The sequence below is a fragment of the Pteropus medius genome, unplaced genomic scaffold (assembly GCF_902729225.1).
Source record: "Pteropus medius unplaced genomic scaffold, Ma_sr-lr_union100, whole genome shotgun sequence".
Classification (NCBI taxonomy): Eukaryota; Metazoa; Chordata; class Mammalia; order Chiroptera; family Pteropodidae; genus Pteropus; species Pteropus medius.
This window is the reverse complement of record NW_024345601.1, coordinates 6,371,427-6,390,826: the sequence shown is the minus strand read 5'-3', so window position 1 is coordinate 6,390,826 and position 19,400 is coordinate 6,371,427. Positions and strand designations below refer to the sequence as shown.

General features: G+C 36.2%; 1 protein-coding gene and 1 pseudogene across 1 annotated transcript in view; one reads left to right on the top strand and one right to left on the bottom strand.

Moving 5' to 3' along the window:
* The window catches only part of MACROD2 (mono-ADP ribosylhydrolase 2), a 1,804,338-nt gene that overhangs the window by 1,499,726 nt on the left and 285,212 nt on the right, over nucleotides 1-19,400 (top strand). The window lies entirely within an intron of this gene.
* Nucleotides 16,155-17,052, bottom strand: LOC120612000 (calponin-3-like; annotated as a pseudogene).

The window sequence follows — 19,400 nt, the reverse complement described above, 5'->3', positions numbered from 1 at the left end:
AGGCCTCAATGGAAAGATGTTCCTGGAGGTGAAACTTGCAGGATGCATATAAGCTAGTCAGGAAAGAGGAGTAAGGGAGAAGCAATCTGATAGGGAGCAGCACTGAGTATGAAGGCCCTCTAAATCACTCTCGTAAAAGAGTTTCTCTGTGAAATAGGCTGGTCAGCAATAATATAGGTATTATTACCTTTAGTTGCCTCTTATCCATTCTGCCTCTTGACCTCCCTGGCACATTCAAATAGGTGCACAACTTTGTGTCCTCATAACTCATTGTACATTTTCCCATCATAATCATTGAGTTGAAATGTCTCTTCTGTCTGTTCCCTACTAAACTGTGAACTCTCAAGGTACGCATTTTTATTCTCCGGATTCCCACATGGCATTTCATAAATGTTTTCTGAAGCAAAGATAACAAAACCAACAAAGATAATGTTTATGTTTGTTTATGAGGTACCCGAGATTAAGGAAGTATATATACTGCACGTAGAAACGTATGCAGTATTTTTCTCCCAAATAGATGAGAAATATTTTTGGAGCGGAGTCAAGCCATTCATGGCCTCTCCATTACTTTTAGTTTTACAGCAGAGGATCGCTCTGGTTTTGACAAGCATTAATTAATCCATCTCTGGGGAATAATAGGAAATGTAGGCTTATGCAGTCTGCACCAAGGTTATCAAGGTTATCAGTTATATTGGTTTTAATGTTCTGCCCTACTCTAGATATAAAGCATGCAGCAAAATGCACAGTTGCCTCCTCATTAGCTGTAAACAGTGTATTTCAGATTTGTCAAGCACATATATTTATTTTTACATCCAAGCCTTTTTATTTATCTTCCCTGCAAGTCCCTGAAGTTTTTGTCAATAAATTAGAAATACACTAACTGGTTCTAAAAAGCATGGCACCCAGGAAATTTTATTGATCTCATAATTCACTGAATCTTTTGGTTAATTACAAGTTCTGTCTAGCTTGGTATACTTTTCAAGTCAGCTGTGCATCATAAATATGTAACCTCAGTACTCATCCTCCCTACATCTCTGGCAGCCCTGCATGAAGTCAAAGGTGTAATAGCTACAATACCCAGAATCTCTAACATGTTTAATTAAACTATTAATCTGCTTTTATCTTTGACACTAGAAAATAGGAGGCACTGAGTTTTCAGAGTTCTTCAATGCATTTACTTATCGTGGATTTTTCCAAGCCCTGTCCTCAACAGTTTAGCAATGGCAACTGTTTTCAAGGCAATTAAAAAATGTGAATGTTGGAGAAATTACCGTATCAGCTAATAAGAAAGTGTATCATTTACAATGATTCATGCCTTTGTTTCTTGACGAAAGTACTTTATTACAAACAAAGAAGATAGGCTCACTAAGGGTTTTAAAATTGTAGATCAATCAGCAGCAGCCTGAGAAGATCCATTATTTTAAAAGCATGTGGATGATCATTATAACAGGAGTTATCTGTGTTACATAACCCATAAGAACTCACTGAGGACAAGTGTAACCTCTTGTGGCAGCAATGACATTTTAAGTGGTTAAGCCTGGTTTTGTGTTCATTATCTCAATGGAGACTTGAAACTTGAGTCTTCAGAAACATGTATATCTGCAAAGCTTTAATTAGGTTAACAAGATTCTCATGTGTCTATCTCCTTCTTTTACTGTGAATCAACTGGCAGTAATCTACTACATATGTTATGCAATTAAAGAAGCAATTTGCTTCTTTTCGTTCTGTTTCCTGTGCTCCTATATTACCTCTCCTTTATTAAAGAAATATGTATTTTGTGTGCCTCTGTAAAGGCTGTGAAAATATGACACCATGTCCCCCCAGCTTTAATTTTAACAATGACTAAGTGTGATTTGAGACATGTATTTGAACATTCCTCTTAAAAATCAATTTAGATAGGCAATGCTCTTGTAAATATTTATTATAAATTCGCTGTGTTTCTAGCAAGTTAGATTACTATCATAAGCTAAAATTTAAAAATATGTTTTGTTTTGTTTTTTTCCCCCTACTTTGTTAAAGACTATAACCAAAACCAAATCCATTACTGGGTTGGTCATATATTTTGCAAATGCTCATGGGAATTAAATTTAATTTAGATAACTCAACATATCTTTCCTCCTACTCTACCTCCAGTCGAAGTGATCAGAACCACAATTCTTTTATATTTATGAAGCAATTGAAGCTACATATTTCACTTTTTTATTGTATTTTAAGTTTTTATGCTGCATTTGCTGTGAGTATTCCATGTATCTTGTTAAATGCAAGCAGCTTCCTTGAAAACAAGTTGTTTCAACTGACATTTTTTGGCTTATGGTTAGCATTTTACAACCTATGCATCAGAGCCATAAGTTTATAATTTGAGACTCCTCAGACCTTACTTATTCATCATAATTAGATGTTTCTATCTGCTATTCTACTGAATGGCAAATTCTAATATGGAAAAATAAAGAGTCAGTTTCTAGTTTGGCAACAACAACAAAAAAAAATAGTGAAGGAAAGAAATGAAATGTATTGAGTTTACTTCCTTGGTGAGGTTGCAATCTGAGTCAAACTTTGAATTACCATTGACTATTTTGCACAATATAGAATATACACTGTGACTTTGGAACACTTATATCATCTTGGTACCTCAGGGTTAAAATTTTTAGTTTGAAAAGACAGTTAATGGCCATTTTTAAAAGTAAAATGAATTTTACAAATGCACTTTTATGTGATGTGTGAGTACGTAGTTATTAAAGGCCAATGTTTTGCTTTGAAGAATATTTTTTTCTTTTTGGACTATTGTAGTAATCTCTTTATAAACGTTTAATTTTTACCTTACATAAACAAAACCTTGCAGGCTCTATTTCTTACTGTTCTGAGATAAAAATCCTCTAGAAAATGTAGAGGACAACCCCAATGACATTGTCCGAGCCACAGAAATTAATCATTAGTGGTGGAACTTCGGGCATGGAGAGTGTTGTGCTAGGGGAGTAGCCTGTTGACTTCTGTATGTGCTACCATCACTTGTACAGACTCCGCACAAAACAAGTCTAGCCAAACTATAGGGAAACCTGGGTATTGTGCCTGCCTGTCCATGTCAGGGCCTTTGGTGGTAGCTGCTACTATCAGGAATAGCTGCGAGTAGAGAAGAGGACATGGGACATTGTGTGGTTGTCCAGGACGCTAGCCTTCCATGGTGCTTTTAGCCCCACCATCAGAAAAGCATTCTTAAGAAAAGGATTGAAACTTACAGTATTGAGTGTTAGAGATTTTCATTTTATCTTTAAAAATGTAGTGTCAACTTACTACTCAAAGCTATGTTATTAATCTATATTCTACCTGAGAGTGATTATGTAACTTGCCTCAGATCACACAAGCAGTAATTAGGGCTGAGATTTGAAACCAAGTGAGCCTATCAACCAAAGCCCATGCTTAGTTCACTATTTAATGATCCTACCCATGGTGAAGAAATACCTTTCATCATTATCAGACCATCCATTATGAATCTAATAGTTTGGGAGCTAGAAAGTTACATAGGGCAGCATGGGAGTGGAGTGGGGATGGTGGTTTGCTAGGAATCTGGCAATGCAAAATAAATTAAGAAAACAACAAAACAAAGCTCTGATATAGGGTTTGCCAATTTTCTCTGGTATGAAAATTCCCACCATGGCCAATTGTAAGCTTCCAAAATGAGGTCACCAAAAGAGAAGTGGGGAAGAGATACACAGAATCTGTTCTTATAAACTGGTGCTCACACATTACCAAGTTGGGGAGCACACATATGGCCAAAGGAAAGAAAGATAATGGGGTGGTTAGAGAAGAAATGCAAGGCATATCGATAAATGACAATTGAGGACTTTAACTGCCTGTCCCTTACTGTGGTAGTCAGTTACTTTGGTAGCTCTCAATGAACCTTACCTACACGGATTCATGTCTTATGTATAGTCTCCTCCCCTTGGACTTGGCTTATGAATTGCTTTCACCAACAGAACGCAGCAGAAGTGATGCCACACAGGTTCTGAAGCTCAGTTTTAAGAAAGCCTGGCAGTTTCTTTTGTACTCTCAGAGCCCTGAGCTGCCCTCTAAGAAGCCTAGCTCCCCTGTTCCAAAAGACCATGCGAAAAGGCCACGTGGAAAGGTAGTGCAAAGAAGCAGAGGCCTTGACAACACATGGAGGAAAACTGAGGAACTCACTCAATGAAGAATAAAAACTGGGTCCCCAGACTTATCACCCATGGAGAACCATTCTAACTGACCACAACACTTATGAGTTAAAAGACCACCTTGAGTCTTCTGGGTGTATGTTGTCAGAACTCCTGACCTACATCATTGTGAGAAAACAAAATTTATTTTAAGCTACTAAATTTGGGGGTAATTTATTAAGTAGCTATAGTCAACTGAAGAAATTATTTTCTTGCAGTGGAAGAATTTTACTTTTACTTACCTATGATGCTTTATGATCAGGACAGGAAGGGAAGCCCTATCCTTAAAGTCACCAATGTACCATGGAAAGCCAGCAGGTATCCTTCAGCTCACAGATTTCCAGCTCAGTGGTCCCAGTTGCTTCATCCTGGTCTCATACAACAAATGCAAGAGACAATTGTGGTTGGTAGTTTTTATACTTTGACATCGCCATCTCTCTTTGTGGTGACAGTGTTTCCAGTTGACAAAAAGGAAAGATGAAGTGTAAAGAGAAAAATTCTGTACATTATTGTTCAGGAACCAAGAATAAAACACATCTCAAATCTGTAAGCCCAAGATTTTTTTTGAATGTAATTCTTTTTGTGTCGACAGTTTGGTGAGGTTTTGCTGATGCTTCTTTTTTCTCTCATCAACTAAATAATGATGACAAAGAAAGAAAGAAAGGGATTATCCTGCCAGGATACTCAGCCTCTATCATGACTTGATAGAATATCGTGAAAATATAAAATCGAGAGAAAAACAAAGTTGTTTGTTGTCTAACCACTGAATTAAAATATTATATAACCTTGATTAGCCAGTGACCTGAGACCCTGGAGTTAACCATTGTGAATTTGGAAATAAACAAACATCCAAAGGTGTGAAACTTTCTGTATGCCTCTAATGCAAAACAAAACAAAACAAAACAAAACAAAAACAAAAAAACAAAATGAAACAAAACAAAACAAAAAAACAAAACAAAACAAAACACAAACAATATCTGGCTTTAATCGTTTCATCAGAGGTTTTCTTAATGCCAGCGAGATGTTGATATGTTTTTATGAGATTAATGCAAACAGATACTAGGATTAAAATGACTGTGTGGATGGAATGATGACATCATAACAACAGAACATATTGCCAATTTTAGAGCAGTAAAAAGGCTGAAAATTAGGCAGAGTTATTAATTTTATTACAGACAAGAAAACAACTTAGAAGGATACTGTTTTGGCCTTTGGTAAAATTTTTATTTTCAATAAAACTCATCACATTATATCCTTCGAGGTTCTCCACGAGTACATATACATTCTGCTGTCCAATTTTATAAGAAAGACAAGTAGCAAATTCAGGTTGCTATCTCAGTTAGGTATATTTCAATATCATATTTTAAGATGCTTCTGACTCTTTGGGAAAAGAGTGAAATTATGGTCACTGTAGTCTGATTTGGGGACTAAGGAATTTGGACATTATTTTGTACCTAGCCTTTTTGCTTGTTTGCTTGTTCATTTTTATCATTCACCAGGTGATAGCTGTGGTGGCCATCCTTCTGAATATCACTTCCAAAAGTCTTGGTAATTTTGGCTCATAGTCTTTACAGAATTGCATTATCATGAATTTTAAAGAGGTTGTCAATTCTGTGGGAATGTGTATTTCATAAAGTATAGCCACTGATGGGACTAAGTACTGAGTCCTTGAAGCATTTCCAAGTAAAAGGTGAGTTTTAGTTGTGTACATCAGGATGGATCAGGTGGTCCATGGAAAAACGAAATTCTGAGGTATAATAAAGAAAAGCAAAAAAAGATGGAAACTAAATTCTAAACATTTCTTCTTGTATTTTAGAATTTAACTGGAAAGTTCTTTAGAATTTAGTTGAACAAAGTAGGAAGACAAAGTAAAATCATACTATAATGCTCAGTTTAGTTTTATAGAACAGAAGCAGCTTGTAGGGAAATACTAATTTGCCAGAAATTCCACAGAGATTATAAGAATGATTAGATTTGATACAAGGCACTAAATAATATAGTAAGGATTAGTGGGTCGTACAAGAATTATAGCCATTGTCAAAATGCAAATTTTTTTCAAAAGGAAACCTGTAAACTTACTAAAGTCCCACTATTATTATTGTTGTTGTTGCTATTATTATTATTATTATTTATTATCGAAATCAGTGAGTGAATTCTTTTTAACTCCACAGAAGGCTCTGTTGTCCATACAAGTGGAGTTTTACCAAACAACAGATTTAAAATGTTATTTTCTTATCATATTTGACTATCAAAAGCATGACCCTATAACTCATATTTATGTTAAAGCATCTATGGTTAATGGTGTTCTGCTTCTCTTATCATGGTAGGCTTTAAAAAGAGATCACTCTCTGAAAGTAAGTACTGTTGGTAAAGTTGGGTTTAACTTAATTGCCTTTTTTTGCCATCCTGTGTTCTGGAAATAATTTACATTTGTTGTCTTTTAGAAACTGTAAGTCATGTTTTCCCTGCTATTGCCCTGGTAGCGATCCATTAAATATTTCCTACTAAAAATGACCCCAGGAGATAGTAATTAACCTACTCTTGAGTGTAATAATAGAATCTGAGATTGATGAACATTTTCTTCAGCTATTTTAAGTAATGGCATGAAACTGAATGGCCATGCATTGCTTGTCTTAGAAAAACAGTACAGAATATGATAGAAGATCATGAATAAATGAATACTTTCATTTATGAGTTTTATATAGAAATATTTGAGTTTCCCTGCTTGAGGTGCAGCCCGCATGGTAGTTAATCTTCGCGTGGCACTTACTGTATAATGCAACACCTCTTTGGGCAATTTTTGTATGAAAATATAGCACTTAAGCTCCTTTCCTCCACAAAGCAATGCAAGAATGAATTGTTCATTCTTTTTTTATATAACATGCTGGAAATTATTCAGAAATAACCAAGATGGTAATTTCCATTTAATGTCTTCTTCTTAGTTTATTGAAAAATATGAAATATTTTCAAACCAGTATAAAATCATTTGAAAATTAAAGAATCCTATACAGTTTAAATTTCTGTCTTAGCATCACCCACTATCTGTGTGCTGCTGAGCAAGTCATTTACTCTTCCTCATTTATTATCATTATTTCATCATTAAAATGAAAATATTAATTCAGTTATCTCCAGGGTAACTTCCATTTTAAACTATCCTTCTCTCTGTTTTGATCCCTTTCCTCATTCTTATTGCCATCTATCTCAACCTTTCCTGTTGCATTCTAACGACCTCTTATTTTAAGCTCCAAAGAATATGGTACATCCCAGATTGCCTTGTGATTTCTTCCTATATACAAGAGCTGTCTCTCAACCTCATTTCAGTCATATGCCATCACTCGCTCTGTAAAGGAACTTGAATGACAGGGGCCAGCTGTGTCCCGAGAAAAGCTTAGACCCAATGACAGTCAATGGTAAGACGTAGGCTAAATTAGATAGTGCAAAATGCCATTTCTGAAGACAATTTCCCAGAGGTTCGTTCAAATGGTAAAGGAGATGTTTTATAATTAGAGGAAAATAGCACAGCCAACTTGAAGTGAGCATCCTAGAATGGCTACCACAATCACGTGTGAAAATTGTTTAGTGCAAGTGCCACCTTCTTATAAATCACAGGGTATGTTCATTTAAAATGGACATTCATTCTGAGTTTTGACTCATATTTGGCTTAGTGAAAGACTAACCCAGCAAGTTCAACAGTTCAATTAAGTATTTTTAAGGACTTTTCAAATTGAAAAATTGTCGATAGGAAATTTCCCTCTGAGCTCTAGGTAGTATCTATGGACTGTAAATTTTCCTTTCCATGTTGCAAGTGGGAAAAATATGCTCTACCAGGACACACCAGTATGCTGTTGAAAAAACTTCTTTAAATGAAGATGTGGCCATTATTTTGTATCCCGACATAAGATGAAAAATTGAACACAATTTATGCATAAATGTCAGGCCATTCATAGCAGCATTATTTTGGCACAAAAAGACGAATATTATCCACTTTGGGTGAAAGGGGAGGAAATTGCTCAAATCACATGGGACACTAGTTCATAAGCTGTATGAAATCTTTAACAAAATGAACTCCAGAATTTATGCAATTCCCTCAAGAAAAATAAATATTTAAAAAAATAAATCATAATGAGTAATACTATTATTATTATTCTCACTGGTGGTGGTATAAGAGACATTAATAAAACAGTCTCTGTGATATGTGAGTTCTAATATATAACTATAAAAATATATAAATATTCTACATAGAGTGAAATACCACATTTACGAAATGGATTCCATGTGATTAGTAGCCACCTTGAACCTTGAGAAAAAGAATCTCTAATTAAGTGTACTCCATGAACATTTGGATTTTCTGGTACTTAAAGGAGGGGATAGGTTGAGGAGGAGTAGTATTAGATGACATTATTGCAACAAATAAAGTTCTTTTAAACAGGCTTAATATATCTGTCTACATGGTCACCACTCTATATAAAGCAATATATGGGCCAGCTGAAAATAGAATAAGTGGTTGTAAGAGGCTTTCAACCAAAAGTTATAATCATTAGTTAAAATGCTTGAAATATTAATTGCAAACATATATGCATATATATGTATATATGCAAACATGTATAACTGGTTGCTAAGGGCTACATGCAAATGATAATGTTTTACCCTGAAAATAAAATGTAAAGCATACAAGTCCCTCTGAACTCAGTTTCACAATGGTTCTTAGACAGCTAGCATGGGAGAAAGGATGTTTATGTGGTATCGCATTTGTGCCACCTAAAGACACTAATCATTGAGGATAACACTCAAATTTTTATATAATGCTTTAGAATTTTTTTTATAATTGGATGTTGTAATAATTTAGTTCAATTTAACATATTTACCAAGTCTACTTTCTATACTAGGCACTGAAAATATGATGGTGGATAAGATATGATCTTTTTCATCCATGAACTCAAATTGCACTGGAAGAATGTAGTGGAGGCATCTGCCAGCCCTAAGAACCCTATGCTTTGAACATGCTAGATTATTTACTTTCCTAGAACATCTCAAAGCATGTTCACTTATCCTTGATTTTGCTCATGTGTTTATACACTTAGACTTTTAAGACCTAAAACCTCTATCTCTGTATTTACTTTCTCTATGCAGAATGTCAAAAGCCAATTTAGAAATTCAAGGAAGTATTTCTGTCCTACTATCACTGACATGACCATTCCCTAAGGCCATGGTCCCTACTACAAATTTAGTTTTAACAAAAAAAAGTAATTTTTGAGAAGGAAAATAATTTGGATTAATAGCAAAATATTTCCCTGCTGCATGGCAATATGAACTGCTAGCTACCATTGGCATAAGAAATCTAAGAAGTATAACAAGTGCAAAAACAGGATAGAAGTCTTCACAGAAACATCAATATTCGAGATAGATTTTGAAGGAGCAAACTGATATTGGCAGACAGGGACAATAGGGAAGGAACACATGAGCAATATCAAGGATCGGTGAACATGCTTCAAGATGTGAAGGTCTTGAATGACCCTCTATTCCTCCAAATATAAGTTGAAAAAGTCGTCTAAAGTATGGGAGAAAATGATACACATAATTTTGATACACATAATTTTGATGCACAAATTTTCTAAAAGTGAATTTTACCCACATTTACTCAAATAAATTGTCTTTTCTTTCTCAGTGGGTTCTATGTCATATGACTGTGGAGAAGAGCATGGATTTCAATTTAAAAAGATATAAAATAAACATTTTATTATTAAAATAGGAAAAATATAAGGAGAAATCTTAGTGGTTAATAATGTTTTTTTGCTAAACAAGTAATACCAATCATTGACATTTATCACACGTTGTGGTGTTATGGGTAGCAAGTATTTATTGTGCATTTAACACATGCTAGTTAGTCATTGTTCTGGATGCTAGGGGGCCATTGTTCAACAGGACAGATTAGGCTCTGCCTTTGAACCTTAGCTTCTAGAGCACAGAGTCACATAATAAACTTAGACAAAGGAAAATAAATTGGATTACAGATTTTGATGAGCTCTGTAAAATATATGTAATAAGTATATATATATATATATATATATATATATATATATAAAATAAAAATAACAATAGTGTTGTGATACAGAACAATAAGAGAACTTTCTTAGACAGAGTAATCTCTCGGAGAAGGTGAGATTTAAGATGCAGACTAAAGATGAATAAGGAGTTGGCCCTTTGAAGAATCAGGGGAAAGCATTCCAAGCAGAGGGAACATCTAGTAATATTTCCCTGTTTGGAATAGCTCTGGTTATTCAAGAAACCAAATGGAAGCTGGTGTGGCTAGATGAGTAAGCCCGGGGAGAGGAGTGGTCTGGATCACGCTGGACAGACAGGCAGCAAGCAGACTCTGCAGGGTCTTAGGTGGAAGTGTGGCTGACAGAAAGGACATGCTGCTTCCCATGAGCTCATTCTCCAAAAGTGGAACTTTTTAATGATTGGTGACTACAATGAAAAGGTGCTAAAGGAAGCCCTGTGAGATTTACAGTATCAACAACAGAGGTCAGACCATGGGTCCAGCACAGGACAGAGTCCTCTTTGGTAAGCAGTTCTGTACTGTCCAAGGGTGGAGGATTTCCCACACTCCCTCCATTTACCATTACTTCCTGCAGCATCACCACCATAACAAAGCTGTGAGAAATAGCTAGAGCTTGGCCTGCAGGCCATAGTAAGGAATGTCTCTGATTCTGAGCACAATGGAAAACCACAGAACAATTTAAGCACAGGAATTCCTGGGCAGATATACATTTTTAAAAGATCTTTGTGTCTGCTGTGTGAATAGTTTAAGGGGTGGGAAGAAAGTATATAAGCAGGACATTTAGTTAGGTGGCTATTGCAATAGCACAGGTGAGGAAAATGGTTGGTGGCACTAGAATTTTGATAATAGGTATGTAACAGTAGATATACTTACAATATATTTTCTAAGTAGCATAGACAGTTTTTGTCGTTAATTCAACATAAAGAAGGGCAGAAGGAAGGAAGGAATCTAGGATGATTCCTAGGAGTTTGACTATAAGAACAGAATATACTGTGGTAGTGGAATTTACTGATATAGATGAGGAAGAAACAGAATGAAGTTCCATTTTGTCCATGCCAGGTATGGGATATCTCTAAGATGGTTAGGCAGAGCCAAGTTGGCATACAGATATAGGGGGCAGGCACTGTCATAAGGGTCTCAATGCCTAGGGACGGACTGGAACGGAAGACTCCATTGGAAGATGTCAGCATATGGGTGGTATTTAAAGCCATGGGCTGCGGCACTCGGGAATCTTTTTAGCAACAATGATTCATGATGTTTTTTTTAACCCATTATACAGGGCTCTTTCTCCTGTATAATGCCTCCATACATTGGCAGAAGGTCTTGTGCACTATAAATGAAACAAGTGTGGTCTTTACCTTCTAGGAACTCACAATCTAAAACAGGCCCTGATGACATGACCAAGCAAGATGCCATTTCTCCTCTTGTCCCTGAGGCTTTGTGACTCATCCTAAGATTGGTCTTTAGGGACTTTTATATTCATTATCTTGTTTCTCTTATTTTCCTTGCAAGAATCCTTGAAGTGGGAAGATCGTGTACAATCTATTGTTTGAGCGACTCTTTCAGCAGACATTCTTATTTCTATTTTTAGCAGATGAGAACGTTGTTCTCAAAAGGCTAACTAAGCAATGTCTCAGCCAAAGTCACAAAACCAGTGAGTGAGATTGGCAGCAGGAAGATGTTTCTAACTCCAAGGATTTGTAGGGTCTAGTATGGATGGAACCTTTCTGGATGTATCAACTTTTCCAAAGAATCAATGGCAAAGCTCTGGAGTCTTTCAGAATTGGGTCAAATCTCTGCTCTCCACTTGCTAACTGGATCACCTTGAAAATAATTTAACCTTCATAGCCTTGATTTCTTATTCTGTAGAATGAGGATGTTAATATCTACATTTTAGGTTATTTGTAAATCCATACATCCATTTATTTATCCAACCTTCCACTAACCAATTTATTCATCCATCCCTCAAACATCTAACTGCTATGTGCCAGGCACCATTTTTAGGCGTTGGGAATACATTTATGCAGAAAATAAAACTGGCACCCTCTGGAACCTGCATTCTTTGGGGGAAGCAGTCAGTGTCCAATCAACAAATCAATATAGACTAGAATGTGAGACAAGAGGTGTGGAGAAAGTATAACCATATTGAGGTTCATGAGAAGTCAGGGAAGCTTCTCTGAGCAGGGACCTGGACAAGAATCAAATGAGATAATGAGCAAAATGTCTTTAACATGGTGCTTGATACCATTGCAATCCTGGAAAAAGGAGAGTCGAAAAGCAGACATGGGTGGTGCCCAGGATCTCGTGTTCATTACCCAGCCTAGAGAAAGCTTCAGCTTTTAGAGTTATTTTCATCCCACTGGCTAAGTTATGAAAGAGTCTCTGGATGTTTTAGCTGATGTCATGGACATGTGATGAATCCAACTGTTGTTTCTCTGAATCTATGCTTCCCAAGCACCTTCTAATCATGATTTTACTTCTCATGAAAACCTGTCCACCTGGAGAGAATATTCTGATCATATAGATCTGATTAAGTACTCAGCTTCAGTTTGTAGCTATTTCTCATTATACATTGATACAGAGGCACACTCATTATGATTTGGTTCCCCATGTGACTTGGCCACATGGAGTGAATATACTGATCACATGGACTTTGATTTTCTAGTTCCTGTGACAACTCATGCTCATTATAAGTTAAGCAACTGGCATTCTGTTTGAATACATTCACCTTCTGAATGTAGGTTATGTTAGTGTGTGGCACACAATAGGCACTGAATGAACTTTCACCGATTAATGGATTGAGATTTCTCCCAGACCCATGGCAAGATCAGACTTTCAAGGGTAAATTCACCAGGGGATGATGAATGCTACTGTGCAGGGCCTCCCAGGATATGGCCTGCTTATTTCCCAGACTTCTACCCACTGTCACTGTGTGGACTGAGCACAGGAACTGGTTTTTATACAACAGTGGCTTTGAACTCCTGCTTCAAACCTATTCCAGGGTTTAGAGGGGCTATTAGAAAGTCAAGTGGAGTGACAAGAGGGAGATAACTCTGCTCCTCAACTCCAGGTAAGTCCAGCTGCCACGCAAATTCAAGAGCAGGAGTCCCAAATATGGTTATATTCCCGGGAGCGATGTTTTCCCTCAACTTCAGAGTCCTGGGAGGGCAGAGGTGAGGAGGCCAAGAGCAGGGATGGGGTGATAGTACCCACTTGGCTCCTATTTTTGAGGCAGTTCAGGGCCTTTAATCATAATGATAATAGCAATACAATTAACTTATGATTCAACAGTCACTGCATTTCATACTTGATACATATTGATTCCCTTAATTTTACCTACCCTGAAGTCCATTGTGTATGTCAGCTGGAAACCTCTCTTCCCTTTGATTCAAACCCACATTTTTTAGAAATTTTTTTAATGAAGGCTTCTGGCTTTTTGGCTAAACAAACATCATACATGAACCTATTGGTTTCTCTGTGATTTCCAGCCTAGTAATCTCTTATCTTCCTGAGCTTCACACCAAGAGATATCATCTTGTATCCCATTAGGTGTGTAGCACTATCTTGCTTTTGCCACTGGCTGATTCATTTCTCCTGTGGCCCAGTTTATGTCCTGAGGAAAGCACTCGATGGTTGGCAGCTGATGGAGATTTACATTCCTCAACTTTCCTGCCTCACTCCCATCCCACACTCACTGCTGGCTATTCAGTCCATGAGGCTGAGCTGAACCTGGAAACTTCGGTTACACTCAGTCATTAATAAGTTGAGGAAATCAAATAAATATAATTGAGGCTCCATTGTTAAAACTGAGACACGATCATTCTTTCCTACCAGGTCTTATTGCCATTCTTTTTTTCTTGAATGTTTGGCATCTCTGGCAAGTCCAAATACGTGAGGCATATTTATTATATAAAATGAGATTTGTGGAGGGTGGGGAGGCAAATTGACCATAGTAGGCCTCAAATTCTTTTTCTCTGGAAAAATAAAAAAAAAAGAGGCAGCTATATTAGAGTAGTAGTTTTCAATGTCTTTGAGGTGGTGGAGTGCCTGCAAACCATGGTATGCTTACCATGAAATATTAGCAGCCAAAGCTAGACTTAAAATAGCCAAACACATCATTTTGTGACATACCAAATACTATTTTATGTATGATTCTAATAGAGGCAAAAGTTATCCATATGGATATATAATTCATCTATCGAATAAGTGTTATTGAGTACACAAATGTTTCTCAAACTAGCCTTCCTTAGATTCACCTAGAGGAGCTATTAAAACACAGCTTGCTGGGCCCCATTCAGCATTTTAACAAATTCTCAGGTGATACTGAAGTTGATGCTGCTGGTCTGGAACCACACTCTGCCAACCGCTGGCCTACTCTATTTTAGGCCAGGTAGTGGCACACACAATCCATGGGCCAAATCCAGTGCAGCCTTCTTTTCATAAATTAAGTTTTTTTTAGAATTCAACCACAACCACTTATTTATGCATTGTCTGTAGCTGCCTTTGTGCTATGAAGGCAGAGTTGAATAGCTGGGCCAGGGACTACAAGGCCTGCAAAGCCTAAATACTGGTTATCACTGAATAAAAACAATGGGCTAAATACTGAGCATTTACTACCTGGCTCTTTACAGAAAAATGTTGTATTCTAGGTTATCAGGATAATCTTTCACAGGGGTATAATATCGTTCTCTCCTCATGGAGCTTACCGTCTAACATGGCACTAAATATTTAGTGGCATTTAAATAAAAAGTATAGGAGAAAGTCTTAATTGAGGAATTATACCTTCAATTATTTTTAACCTAGTTATTATCTCTTTCTTTCCTTTAAGGATCACTTATCCATTCTTATTTTCATAACTAGCTCATGCCCCAGTCTCTTCAAGTCTTTATGATAAAGTACCCTTCAAACTGGTCTTTTCCTCTCACTACTTTCACACCTCAGTATATTCTAGATAGTATTTCCAGAGTAAATATCCTAAATGTAGCTATTAAATAATTGTCTCCAGAATAAACTTTGTTGTTCTAATTTTTTTAACATTGTGACAACAAACCACGGCCACTGCTTATCTGCCACCTGGGACTTCCCAAAGTCACAGGCTTGCATTGACCTGCTCAAGAGAGGAAATGGTAGTGAATATTACCAGCAGGAGTGGCAAGGCCAAGTACTCAGCATGTTATCACAGACTCTGCCACTCCCTGACCCCAAGCAAGAGCTGCTTCACTCATTTAATTTTCCTCTCAGCCCTTAGAAGCATCTGAGATGGCAACGCCAGTTCTATAAACTCTCCATTAAAGTCACACCAGTTTACTTTCCATCTTCTAAATTACATATTAATTCTGTTTTATTATAAGTTGTTTATTATTTATACAGGTCTTTATTAGTTATTTATTCCTAATATTATCTATTTATTACTAATAACAAATTATATCAAAACTGTCTTAAAACAATGGATTGTTTTGTTTTTGTTTTGCACACAGATCATGACTTTATTTAAAAATTAGCAAACAACACTGTAGAAACATTGATATGTAAATTTCTAAAAAAAATGCTACATCTTAAATTTATTTGGCAAATACCTCTTTAGCTATGAGTTTAGTCTTCCACATAGAAACCAGATGCTAAACTGTAAAAAAAAAAGTTTCCTATTGTTTGAAAAAAAAAAACAATTGAAGTAGAAGATTATAAAAATGCATAGATCTATACTAAAAGAATTGGCTGTACAGAAGTACTCCCTCTCACAATATTCCTCTTTACTTCATATACGAGTTATTGGTTATGCTGTAGGATTTAACTCTTATAGCACTAAAAGGCAACTGTTTAGGAAAGAGGTAGAAAAAGGAATGTATGTAAGGCAATATTTCTTTTAGGTACAATAAGTAAAATAATGTTTTAGGAAGACAAGATAAAAATTACTCAAGGCTAGCTTGATTCTCACTGAATAAAAACGATGGACTAAATACTGAGTTCCTCTCTGTGAATCTAATAATCATTGCTTGATCACCATGTTGGTCATCTCTGGGGTAGTTATTTTGGTACTGGCCATGATATTCATCTGGGTATTCTGCCCGATAACCGTTATCACTAATTTCAGACCCATTTGTTCCCGTTCCTTGGCTTTGTTGTGAATGACAGGTTCTGTTAGAGCAGCACAGTATTTGGGATCACATTTTTGATGCCCAAGCCCATATACACTCATCCCTTTCTTGGAAGTGACCTTGTAGGGACCCATCTGTAGAGAAATGTCGAGTTGTCCATTGGTTGTAAGGTTAGCTTCTAATCATAGATGTCTCTCTTTGCATGTGGAACTAAGATTCCTGCCTGGCTAGCTCCTTTTTTGGTGCCAGCTCCTTTGTCAGTTTGCATTTTGGGATCTAAAGATACCTCCTAATCCTAAAGGCTATCTGTCATACCTGCCTGGCTGGCGCATTTGTTGGTTCCCATCTGCAAACCAATTACAATCGGGCCAGCTTTTAATTTTCCTTCATCAAAACGTCTTATTTGTTTTTCTGCATACTTAACTCTAATGTCAATGGTCGTATGTAAGCCTTTTGTTTTAACCAGACCTGCTAGAGCCACCACTGTGGTTTGAACATGTGTCATGTTTCCATTCTCAAAAAGATCATTTGCTTCAAGTATGTCATGTGGCTTCATATCATAGGCCTGAATAGCTTTAATATCATTGCCAATATTCTCCAACTGAGACCAGTTTAATGAGGACTCGGCCTTCTCTGAGCCCAGCTGTAGCTTGTTGAGAAGTTTGATGACTGTGGGCCTCAGTTCCTTACCACATGGATCTTTCTTTCTCATGCCATGGAGGCTAGCTTCTCACAGAGCAAGTGTGTCAAGAAAGCAAGGCATAAACCACGGTGTTTTTTTAAGATGTAGCCTCAGAAGTCACACTCTAGCATTTGTGCATCATTCTGTTGGTTGCATGGGTCAGATCTAATCAAAGTAAGAAAGAGTAATGCAGGAGTATGAGTGTCAGGGGGTGAGACTCATTGGAGGCCATTTTAAAACCTGGATACCATATAGTTTCAACTCTCTTCTACTCTAGGCAGGGAATTAGCCTTTACCATTTTCTCCCAATCTTTAATGTTCTGGTTTTTGTTTGTTTGTCTGTTTGTTTTCATTTTCTTAATAAGTCATCTCTAAATACTCATCTTGGTCCCATCTTCCCTGCGACATCTTCTCTGAATCCTTTTGCCTAAAGAAATTGCATCTTCCTCTGTTCTCCTGTGGCTTCATTATTCTTATTAACATTTTAGCAGTTACATATAGGAAATGATTCATATTTACAAATGAAATATTCCAAAGAGCTCAGCTCTTTCCAAGTAAGGAAATCCTTTACTATTACTACAAAAACCTGGGTGAGGCATTGGGGAAAAAACCTTTAATTAGATGTTGAACAGTATTACATGTTTTATGAGTAATATTGATATGATGTATTTGATATACTTAAGAGACCAGTGTCTACCAGAGCAGTACTACTCAAACTTAAATAGCCATGAATGATATAGGGATCCATTTAAATGTAGACTGAGGATTCAGTAGGTATAAGGCAAGGTATAAGAGTCTGCCTTTCTAACAAGCTCCCAGGTGATGCTGATGCTGCTGGTCCATGGAACACAATGAGTAGCAAGGTACTAGAATAAGGGCATAAAATAGAATGTAATTTTAACATAGCTCGAAAAAGAGAAGTAGTGAAGACAATCATTGTTGTGTTCAGTTACTACTGTAACTACAATTGTCAAGGCATAAATATTCAAAATAATAAATCACCCAAATATTTCTTTATTGTTCTATTATGCTGTCCATTATCTTTATACATACATATATGTCTTACCTCCTCCAGCCTTGATTATAGGTTCTTTTTGATTGAGTACATTCATGTCATCCACAGAATTGAAGCATAGTTCCTTTTCCTAAGTAGATACTCAATAAATGTCTACTGCTTGATTGCTCTGCTGTTGATTTTCAGCCAGCCCTTTATTAATACTCATCAGTACTTTGCAAGATTTTTTCTTCCTAAAATATTTCAGTTTTCAGTATAGGCATCTCAAAATGCCTTTCCACTATAAATATGAATTTATTTGTTTTGTTTACAATTCCTTATAATACATAATACAATTCCTCATAATAAAATGTTAATTAGTAGGTCTAAATAGCCACTAAATTAAATTAATGTGATTAAATTAATATGAGCAAATTTGTAAAAATTGGCATGATCAAATTAATGGAAAAAATTCTGATGCAAGGTTATACCCCAAACCAATTAAATCAGAATCTTCAAGAGTGGACCCAGGTAAAGCTTCTTCAAGCTTTCTGGGTAATTCCAACATGAAGCAAATTTGAGGACCACTAGTTTGATTCATATCCTACTAGGCTATAAAATAGAATGATTATATTTTTATTTCTGTGCCCCAGAGCTTATTTTTTATCATATGTAAAATATCATTGAAGACCAATTTAGACCAATTTTTACTTCTTTTTTCTTTGCTTATGGGATGTAATTGAATCAATTTATGAATAGTATTGATAAACTATAATAATCTTTGTAATCATAGAGCAATCTAACTTTTTAAAAAATGAATATGGTATCTTAATCAGACAGAACTTGAAATGTTATACCTTTTGTTTTTAAGAAAACATATCAAATAATTTTGCCAAATTATTTTAGGCATTTTAAAATATGACATTTTGCAAATATTTTGTGTCTTCTAATCAGAGTCAGTCTCACTTCTAAATAGGACATTGTTAAATGCTTGCCACATAAATGTTAGCATCAAAAAAAGATCTGTCATTTAGGAGTGTTTATTCAGAGGAAAATAATGTCAATTATTTTCTTACTCAATGTCAGAAACTGCCAAAGGTAATATAAAGCAGTGTAGTACAGTTGCTAGAGTTAGAATACCTGGCATCTCCTTGAAGCACTGCCTCTTACTAGCTGTGTGATCCTTGGCAAGTCTCTTAATTTCTGCTGGTATCCAGTATTTCATTTGTAAAATGAAGGAGTTGAAGGGAAAGCACATAAAATTTATACAGCTGAAAAAGGGTAAGGTGAGATGGCAATGTGCTTTGAGTGCCTCTAGATCGCGCACCATGTGAAGGGATTTAAAATAGTTATCATGGAACTCTCAAAAATTCGGTGATTCTAT